The following is a 9,610-nucleotide window of genomic DNA, read 5'->3' as shown; positions in this document are numbered from 1 at the left end:
GGTGGCCTCAATAGAATGAGTTTGGGGGTGCTCCTTCCTCTGCAATTTTTTGGAAGAGTTTGAGAAGGATGAGTGTTAGCTCTTCTCTAATTTAGTTTGATAGAATTCACCTGTGAAGCCATCTGGTCCTAGACTTTTGTTTGTTGGAAGATTTTTAATCACAGTTTCAATTTCATTACGTGATTGGTCTGTTCACATTTTGTATTTCTTCCTGGTTCAGTCTTGGAAAATTATACCTTTCTAAGAATTTGTCCATTTCTTCCAGGTTGTCCATTTTATTGGCATAGAGTTGCTTGTAGTAGTCGCTTAGGATGCTTTGTATTTCTGCGGTGTCTGTTGTAACTTCTCCTTTTTCATTTCGAATTTTATTGATTTGACTCCTCTCCGTCTTTTTCTTGATGAGTCTGGCTAATGGTTTTTCAATTTTGTTTATCTTCTCAAAGAGCCAGCTTTTAGTTGTATTGATCTTTGCTGTTGTTTTCTTTATTTCTATTTCATGTATTTGTGCTCTGATCTTTATGATTTCTTTCCTTCTGCTAACTTTGGGTTTTGTTTGTTCTTCTTTCTCTAGTTCCTTTAGGTGTAAGTTTAATTGCTTATTTGAGATTTTTCTTGTTTCTTGAGGTAGGCTTGTATAGCTATACACTTCCCTCTTAGAACTCCTTTCGCTGCATCCCATAGGTATTGGATCATCGTGTTTTCATTGTCATTTGGCTCTAGGTATTTTTTGATTTCCTCTTTGATTTCTTCAGTGATCTCTTGGTTATTTACTAATGTTTTGATTAGCCTCCATATGTTTGTTTTTTACGTTTTTACATTTTTTACGTTTTTTGTTTTTTACGTTTTTTTCCCTGTAATTCACTTCTAATCGCAAAGCGTTGGGGTCAGAAAGGATGCTTGATATGAATTCAATTTTCTTAAATTTACTGAGACTTGATTTGTGACCCAAGATGTGATCTATCCTGGAGAATGTTCCATGCGCACTTGAGAAGAAAGTGTAATCTGTTGTTTTTGGATGGAATGTCCTGTAAATATCAATTAAATCTATCTGGTCTATTGTGTCATTTAAAGCTTGTGTTTCCTTATTAATTTTCTGTTTGGATGATCTGTCAATTGGTGTAAATGAGGTGTTAAAGTCCCCCACTATTATTATGTTACTGTCAATTTCCTCTTTTATAGCTGTTAGCAGTTGCCTTATGTATTGAGATGCTCTTATGTTGGGTGCATATATATTTATAATTGTTATATCTTCTTCTTGGATTGATCCCTTGATCATTATGTAGTGTCCTTCTTTGTCTCTTGTAACATTCTTTATTTGAAAGTCCATTTTATCTGATATGAGTATTGCTACTCCAGCTTTCTTTTGATTTCCATTTGCATGGAATATCTTTTTCCATCCCCTCATTTTCAGTCTGTATGTGTCCCTAGGTCTGAAGTGGATCTCTTGTAGACAGCCTATAGATGGGTCTTGTTTTTGTTTCCATTCAGCAAGCCTGTGTCTTTTGGTTGGAGCATTTAATCCATTCACGTTTAAGGTAATTATCGATATGTATGTTCCTATGACCATTTTCTTAGTTGTTTTCGGTTTGTTTTTATAGGTCCTTTTCTTCTCTTGTGTTTCCCACTTAGAGAAGTTCCTTTAGCATTTGTTGTAGAGCTGGTTTGGTGGTGCTGAATTCTCTTAGCTTTTGCTTATCTGTAAAGCTTTTGATTTCTCCATCTAATCCGAATGAGATCCTGGTTGGGTAGAGTAATCTTGTTTGTAGGTTCTTCCCTTTCATCACTTTAAATATGTCATGCCACTCCCTTCTGGCTTGTAGAGTTTCTGCTGAGAAATCAGCTGTTAACTTTATGGGAGTTCCCTTGTATGTTATTTGTCTTTTTTCCCTTGTTGCTTTTAGTAATTTTTCTTTGTCTTTAATTTTTGTCAGTTTGATTACTATGTGTCTCGGCGTGTTTCTCCTTGGGTTTATCCTGTATGGGACTCTCTGTGCTTCGTGGACTTGGGGGGCTCTTTCCTTTCCCATGTTAGGGAAGTTTTTGACTATAATCTCTTCAAATATTTTCTCGGGTCCTTTCTCTCTCTCTTATCCTTCTGGGACCCCTATAATGCGAGTGTTATTATGTTTAATGTTGTCCCAGAGTTCTCTTAGGCTGTCTTCATTTCTTTTCATTCTTTTTTCTTTATTCTGTTCCGCAGCAGGGAATTCCACCATTCTATCTTCCAGGTCACTTATCTGTTCTTCTGCCTCAGTTAGTCTATTGATTCCTTCTAGTGTAGTTTTCATTTTAGTTATTGTATTGTTCATCTCTGTTTTTTTGTTCTTTAATTCTTCTAGGTCTTTGTTAAACATTTCTTGGATCTTCTCGATCTTTGCTTCCATTCTTTTTCCTAGGTCCTGGATCATCTTCGCTATCATTATTCTGTATTCTTTTTCTGGAAGGTTGCCTATCTCCACTTCATTTAGTTGCTTTTCTGGCGTTTTATCTTGTTCCTTCATCTGGTACATAGCCCTCTGCCGTTTCATCTTGTCTGTCTTTCTGTGAATGTGGTTTTTGTTCCACAGGCTGCAAGATTGTAGGTCTTCTTGCTTCTGCTATCTGCCCTCTGGTGGATAAGGCTATCTAAAAGGCTTGAGCAAGTTTCCTCAGTAGGGTTTTGATTTGCCTTTTCCTGATGGTTAAGGATGTTGAGATCTTCTCATGTGCCTATTGGCCGTTCATATATCTTCTTTGGAGTCTTTTGGCTTTTTACCTATACTTCTTTATGTTATTATTCAGTGGTTTCTCTAGGGATTACAGTATTCATCCATACCTTACCATAATCTATGCTCAATTAATATTACATCACATCATACATAGGATAGTATACAATGATATAATTCCATTTATACCTCATCCTATCTTCTGTGCTATATTTCATAAGAACAATATTTTATAAACCCCACAATACATTGTTACCATTTGCTTTAAACAGACAACTGAATTTTAAAGAATTTTTAAAATAAAAATAATTGTTTTATTTTTAAACATATATATTCCCTTTCCAGCACTCTTTATTCCTCCCTGGAGATCCAATTTTCCATCTGATAAAACTTTCTTTCCACCTGAAGATTTTCCTTTAGTACTTCTTGTAGTTAGTTTGTAGACAATGAATTCTTTCAACTTTTGCTTATCTGAAAGTGTCTTTATTTCACCATCCTTTTAAATATATATTTCACTCAATATAAAATTCCACTTTGACAATCTTTTTTCTTCCAGCATTTTACAAATATCATTTCATGTCTTCTGGACTTTTATTGTTTCTGATGAGAAGTCAGCTGACATTCTTATAATTGTTCCCCATGTCCTTTTTTTCTGGATACTTTAAGATTTTTTTGTTCTTCAGCAGTTTGACCATGATATATGTAGGTGTGATTTTCTTTGTATTTATCCATTTGGGGAATTTGTGACCTTCCCAGATTGGGTGTTCCTATTTATTTTTAATCAAATTTAAGACATTTTAAGGCAAAACTTCTCTAATTAGAATTCAGGGACTTCCCTGGTGATCCAGTGGTTAAGACTCCTCACTTCCACAGCAGGGGGCATGGGTTAGATCCCTGGTCAGGGAACTAAGGTCTGGCATGCTGCTTCTGTGGCCACAAAAAAAAAAAAAAAGAATTTAAATGTGTTTTCTCTTCCATTCTATTTCTCTTCTCATTATGAAATTCCAATTATATGGGTATTATCTTGTTGCTATCTCACATGTTATAGATAAGTTGTTCTTTCTCTCTTTTTTTTAAACCTTTTTTTCTCTCTGTGCTTCAGTCTAGATTATATATATTGACCTGTCTTCAAGTCCCCTAATATTTGATTCTGTTTTGTCCAGCCTTCTTATTTTTATTTGAGATGTATTTACATACCATAAAGTTCACCTTTTTAGAGTGTACAGTTATTGGGTTGTTTTTTTTCAGTGTATTCAAAAAGTTGTGCGATCACCGTCATGATCTAATTCCAGAATGTTTTCATCACCTTAAGAAGAAATCCCATTGCTGTTAGCAGTCACTTTTTATTTTCCCTTTCCCCCATCTCTGGCAACTAATTTACTCTCTGTCTCTATAAATATGCCAATTTTTGACATTTTATATAAATAGAATCATAAAATATTTGGCTTTTTGTGCCTGGCTGCTTTTACTTAATCATATTTTTTCAAGGTTCATCCATGTTGTAATATGAATCAGTAATTCATTCCTTTTTTGTGCCTAAATAATATTACATTATGTGGATTTACCATATTTTGTTTATCCATTTATTAGTTGATGAACATTTGGGTTGTTCCCACTTTTTAGCTATTATGAATGATGCTGCTATGAACATTCATATATACATTTTTATGTGGACATATGTTTTCATTTCTCTTAGGTATTTACCTAGGAGTGGAATTGCTGGGTCATATGGTAACTCTGTTTAACTTTTTAATGAATTGCTAAACTGTTTTCCATGGCAGTTACACAATTTTATGTTCAGATCAGCATTGCATGAGGGTTCCAATTTCTCTGCAGCTGTGCCAACATTTGTTATTGTCCTTTAAAAATTATTATAGCCATCCTAGGGACTCCCCTCGTGGTGCAGTGGTTAAGAATCTGCCTGCCAATGCAGGGAACATGGGTTCGATCCCTGCTCTGTGAAGATCCCACATGCCATGGAGCAACCAAGCCCATGAGCCACAACTACTGAGCCTGCATGCCCTAGAGCCTGCGCACTGCAGCTACTGAGCCCATGCGCTGCAACTACTGAAGCCGGCATGCTCCAGGGCCCACGTGCCACAACTACTGAGCCTGCATGCTGCAACAACTGAAGCCCACACACCTAGAGCCTGTGGTCCACAATAAGAGAAGCAGCACGTGGGATCTTCCCGGACCGAGGCAATGAGAAGCCTGCGCACTGCAATGAAGAGTAGCCTCTGCTCGCTGCAACTAGAGAAAGCCTCCACACAGCAATGAAGACCTAATGCAGCCAAAAATAAATAAATTTTTTTAAAAGATAAAAATAAAATTATTATAGCCATCCTAGTGACTGTAAAGTGATATGTCATTGTAGTCTTGATTTGCATTTCCCTGATGAGTAATGATATCAGGAGGCATCTTTTCATGTACTTATTGGCCATTTCTAGGTCTTCTTTGGAGAAATATCTATTCAGATCCTTTGGGTTGTTGGGTTAAAAAATAACCCAATTTTTAAGTTGGATTATTTGTCTTTTTTTTTATTATTGAGTTGTAAGAGTTTTTTTCATGTATTCTAGCTAAAAGCCCTTTTTCAGATATATGATTTACAAATATTTTCTCCTGTTCTGTAGGTTGTCTTTTCATTTTCTTGATAATGTTCTTTGTGCAAAAGTTTTTAATTTCAATGAAGTCCCATTTATCTATTTTTTCTTTGGTTGCTTGTGCTTTAGTTGTCATATTTAGCAAACCATTGCCTAATCCAAGGTCATAAAGATTTACTTCTATGTTTTCTTTTAAGAGTTTTATAATTTTAGCTGTTATATTAAGCTCTTAGATCCATTTTGAGTTAATTTTTTTATATGGTGTGAGGTATGAGTCCAATTCATTCTTTCACTTGTGGATAATCAACTGTCCCACCACCATTTGTTGAAAAGACTCTTCCTTCTCCCATTGAATGGTCTTGGCATCCTTGTTAAAAATCAACTGACCATGGGCTTCCCTGGTGGCGCAGTGGTTGAGAGTCCGCCTGCCGATGCAGGGGACACGGGTTCATGCCTCGGTCCGGGAAGATCCCACGTGCTGCGGAGCAGCTGGGCACCTGAGCCATGGCTGCTGAGCCTGCGCGTCCGGAGCCTGTGCTCCACAACGGAAGGGGCCACAACAGTGAGAGGCCCACGTACAGCAAAAAAAAAAATCAACTAACCAGTGCTCACTTTGGCAGCACATATACTAAAATTGGAACGATACAGAGAAGATTAGCATGGCCCCTGCGCAAGGGTGACACGCAAATTCATGAAGCATTCCATATTTTTGCCCTGCATACTGCAAAAAAAAAAAAATCAACTGACCATAGACTCTTAATTCTATTCCATTTACCTATATGGCTATCTTCATGCCAGTACCACTGTCTTGATGTCTTAATTACTGAAACTTTGTAGTAAGTTTTGAAATTGGGAAGTGTGAATCCTCCAACTTTGTTCTTCCTTTTCAAGATTGTTTTGGCTATTCGGGGTCTTTTAGGTATCCATATTAATTTTAGGATCATCAGGACTTCCCTGGTGGCACAGTGGTTAAGAATCCACCTGACAAAATTTTAAGGCTGTAATGAGGAGTCACATTTACAATAGTCAATATATTCTCTACAATGAATATGCTCCCTTAATTAAAACATGATGCTGAAAAAAAAAGGAATCCGCCTGCTAATGCAGGGGACACTGTTTCGAGCCCTGGTCCAGGAAGACCCCACATGCTGCGGAGCAACTAAGCCTGTGTGCCACAACTACTGAGCCTGTGTTCTAGAGCCCATGATCCACAACTACTGAAGCCCACGTGTCTAGAGCCCATGCTCCGCAACAAGAGAAGCCACCACAATGAGAAGCCTACGCACCACAATGAAGAGTAGCCCCTGCTCACCGCAGCTAGAGAAAGCCTGCACACAGCAATGAAGACCCAATGCAGCTAAAAATTAATTAATTAATTATTTTTTTTTAATTTTAGGATCATCTTATCAATCACTACAAAAGAGTAGTTGGAATTTTGATAGGGATTCCATTAAATCTCCAGACCAATTTGGAGACTATTGCCAGCTTAACAATATTGTCTTCCAAACAATGAAAATGGGATGTTTTTCTATTTATCTAGATCTCCTTTAATTTCTTTCAACAATGTTTTTCAGTCTTCAATGTAGAAGTCTTACACATATTTCAGTAAATTTATACCTAAATATTGCATTCATTTTGATGCTATCATGAATAAAATTGTTTTCTCAGTTTCATTTTTAGAGTTCATTGCTATACAGAAATACAGTTGATTTTGTCTCTGGATCTTGTATTTTGATCTTGAATCCCGCACACTTGCTTAACCCATTTATTAGTTCTAATAGTTTTTAGTGGATTCTTTAGGATTTTCTGTATATAATATTATTTCATCTACAAATAAAGATAGGTTTACTTTTACCTTAACAATCTTGATGGCTTTTATTTCTTTTCTTGCCCAACTGCCCTGGCTAGTATCTCTAGTACAATGTTGAATAAAGTGACAAGAGCAGACATCCTTGTCTTGTTTCTGATTTTAGAGGGAAAGCATCTAGTCTTTCATCATTAAGTGTGATGTTAACTGTGGGTTTTTCATAGATGCCTCATATAATGTTGAGGAAATTCTCTTATAGTCCTAGTTTGGTTAGTATCTATCATGAAAAGGAGTTGGAGTTTGTCAGATGTTTGTGTGTGTGTGTGTGTGTGTGTGTGTGTGTGTGTGCCTATTGAGATGATCATGTAGTTTTTGTTTTTTATTCAATTTATATGGTGTATTACATCAATTGATTTTTTAGCTGTTAAATTAACCTTGCATTCCTGGGATAAATTCCCACTTGGTCAACTGTATAATTCTTTTTATATGTTGCTTGATCAGATTGTTATTATTTTGTTGAGGATTCTTGTATCTATCTTCATAAGACATATTAGTCTGTAGTTTTCTTGTGGTATTTTTGTCTGATTTTGGTATTAGAGTAGTACTTGTCTCATGGAATGAGTTGAAAACTGTTTCCTTTTATTCTTTGGAAGAGTTTGTGAAAAATTGGTATTAATTCTTTAAATGTTTGGTAGAATTCACTAATGAAGCCATCTGGGCCTGGGCTTTTACGCATGGACAGTTTTGTTTTTTTTAAATTACTAATTCACTCTCTTTACTTATTATGTATCTATTGGGACTATTTCTTCTTGAGTCAGTTTCAGTAGTTTGAGCCTTTCTAAAAATTTGCACACTTAATCTACACTATCTAATTGTTGACATAATTGTTTATAGTATTCCCTTATAATCCTTTTTATTTATATGTCAACAGTAATATCCCCACTTTTATTCCTAGTTTTAATAATCTGAGTCTTCTCTCCTTTTTTCTTGTCATGTCTAGCTAAAGATTTGTAAATTTTGTTCTTTTTAAAAAACCAATTTAATTTTTGGTTTTGTTGATTTTCTCTATTGATTTCTTTTTTATTATTATTATTTTTTAGTTGTGCTGGGTCTTAGTTGCAGCATGTGTGCTCCTTAGTTGCAGCCAGCAGGCTTCTTAGTTGCGGCTCGCTCGCTCCTTAGTTGTGGCACATATGCTCCTTAGTTGTGGCATGTGAACTCTTAGTTGCAACATGCATGTGGAATCTAGTTCCCTGACCAGGGATCAAACCTGTGTCCCCTGGATTGGAAGGTTCTTAACCACTGCACCACCAGGGAAGTCCCTCTATTGATTTCTTATTCTGTATTTTGTTTATTTCTGATTTAATCTCTATTATTTCTTTTATTCTATTTGCTTTGGGTTTAATTTTCTCTTCTTTTTCTAGTTTCTTAAGATGAAAAGCTGGGTTATTGATTTGCAATCATTCTTTTTGAATGTACATTTTTACATTATTTCCCTCTGAGCACTGTTTTCCTGCATCCCATAAGTTTTGATATGTTGTGTTTTTGTTTTCATTCCTCTCAAAGTAAGTTCTAATTTCCCTTGTGATTTCTTCTTTACCTCTTGCATGTTTGAGAGTGTGTTGTTTAACTTCCACATATTTGTGAATTCCCACATTTCCTTCAGTTATTTCTAATTTTATTTCATTGTGCCTGGAGAACATACATTGTATGAGTTCAGTCCTTTTAAATTTATTAAGCCTTGTTTTATTGCCTAACATATGGTCTATTCTGGGGGATAATTCATGTGCACTTGAGAAGGATGTGCATTTTGTTGTTGTTGAGTAGAATATTCTATAGATGTCTGTCAGGTCAACTTGGTTTATAGTGTTGTTTAATTCTCCCATTTCTTTTCTGATCTTCTAATTGTCAGTTTTTGCTTTTATAATTTGAAGCTATCTTTACGTTCACTGATTATTTCCTCTGCTACCTCAAATTTGCTGTTGAAGACCTCTAATGATTTTTCCATTCTAATTATATTTTTTTACTCCAGAATTTCTATTTGATTATTTTTTATTATTGTCTCTTTGTTGATATTCTTTTTTTGTTGTTGATATTCTTTAAATGGTGATACATCATTTTCATAATCTCCTTTAGTTCTTTAGACATGGTTTCCTTCAGTGCTTTGAATATATTTAAAATAGTCAATTTTAAGTCTTGGTCTAGAAAGTTCAACATCTGGGCTTCTTCAGGGACAGTTTTTATTAATTCCCTTTTTCCTGTGAATACTTTTTTGTATTCACAGGAAAAAAACAATAATAATTTTTCACTAAAACTGGACATTTTAAATACTATTATGTGGTAACTTGGAAATCATTGCCCCCCCCCCCAATAGTGTTTATTGTTATTGTTACTTGTAGCTGTGTGGGGTTTTGTTTGTTTATTTTTGTTTTTAGTGACTTCTCTGAACTAATTCTTTAAAGTGTATATTCTTTATTGTGTGTGGCCAATGAGGTTTT

General features: G+C 35.4%; 1 non-coding gene across 1 annotated transcript; it reads left to right on the top strand.

Moving 5' to 3' along the window:
- The first annotated feature begins 5,909 nt into the window (after window positions 1-5,909).
- On the top strand, window positions 5,910-6,016 carry LOC113622478 (U6 spliceosomal RNA). The gene has a single exon (XR_003433523.1). It is a non-coding gene; the product is annotated as a U6 spliceosomal RNA (small nuclear RNA).
- Window positions 6,017-9,610: the final 3,594 nt, after the last annotated feature.

Source organism: Aethalodelphis obliquidens, unplaced genomic scaffold, assembly GCF_003676395.1.
Source record: "Aethalodelphis obliquidens isolate GAN/ISIS:26980383/991018 unplaced genomic scaffold, ASM367639v1 scaffold9, whole genome shotgun sequence".
Lineage (NCBI taxonomy): Eukaryota > Metazoa > Chordata > Mammalia > Artiodactyla > Delphinidae > Aethalodelphis > Aethalodelphis obliquidens.
This window is presented reverse-complemented; position numbering and strand designations above follow the sequence as displayed.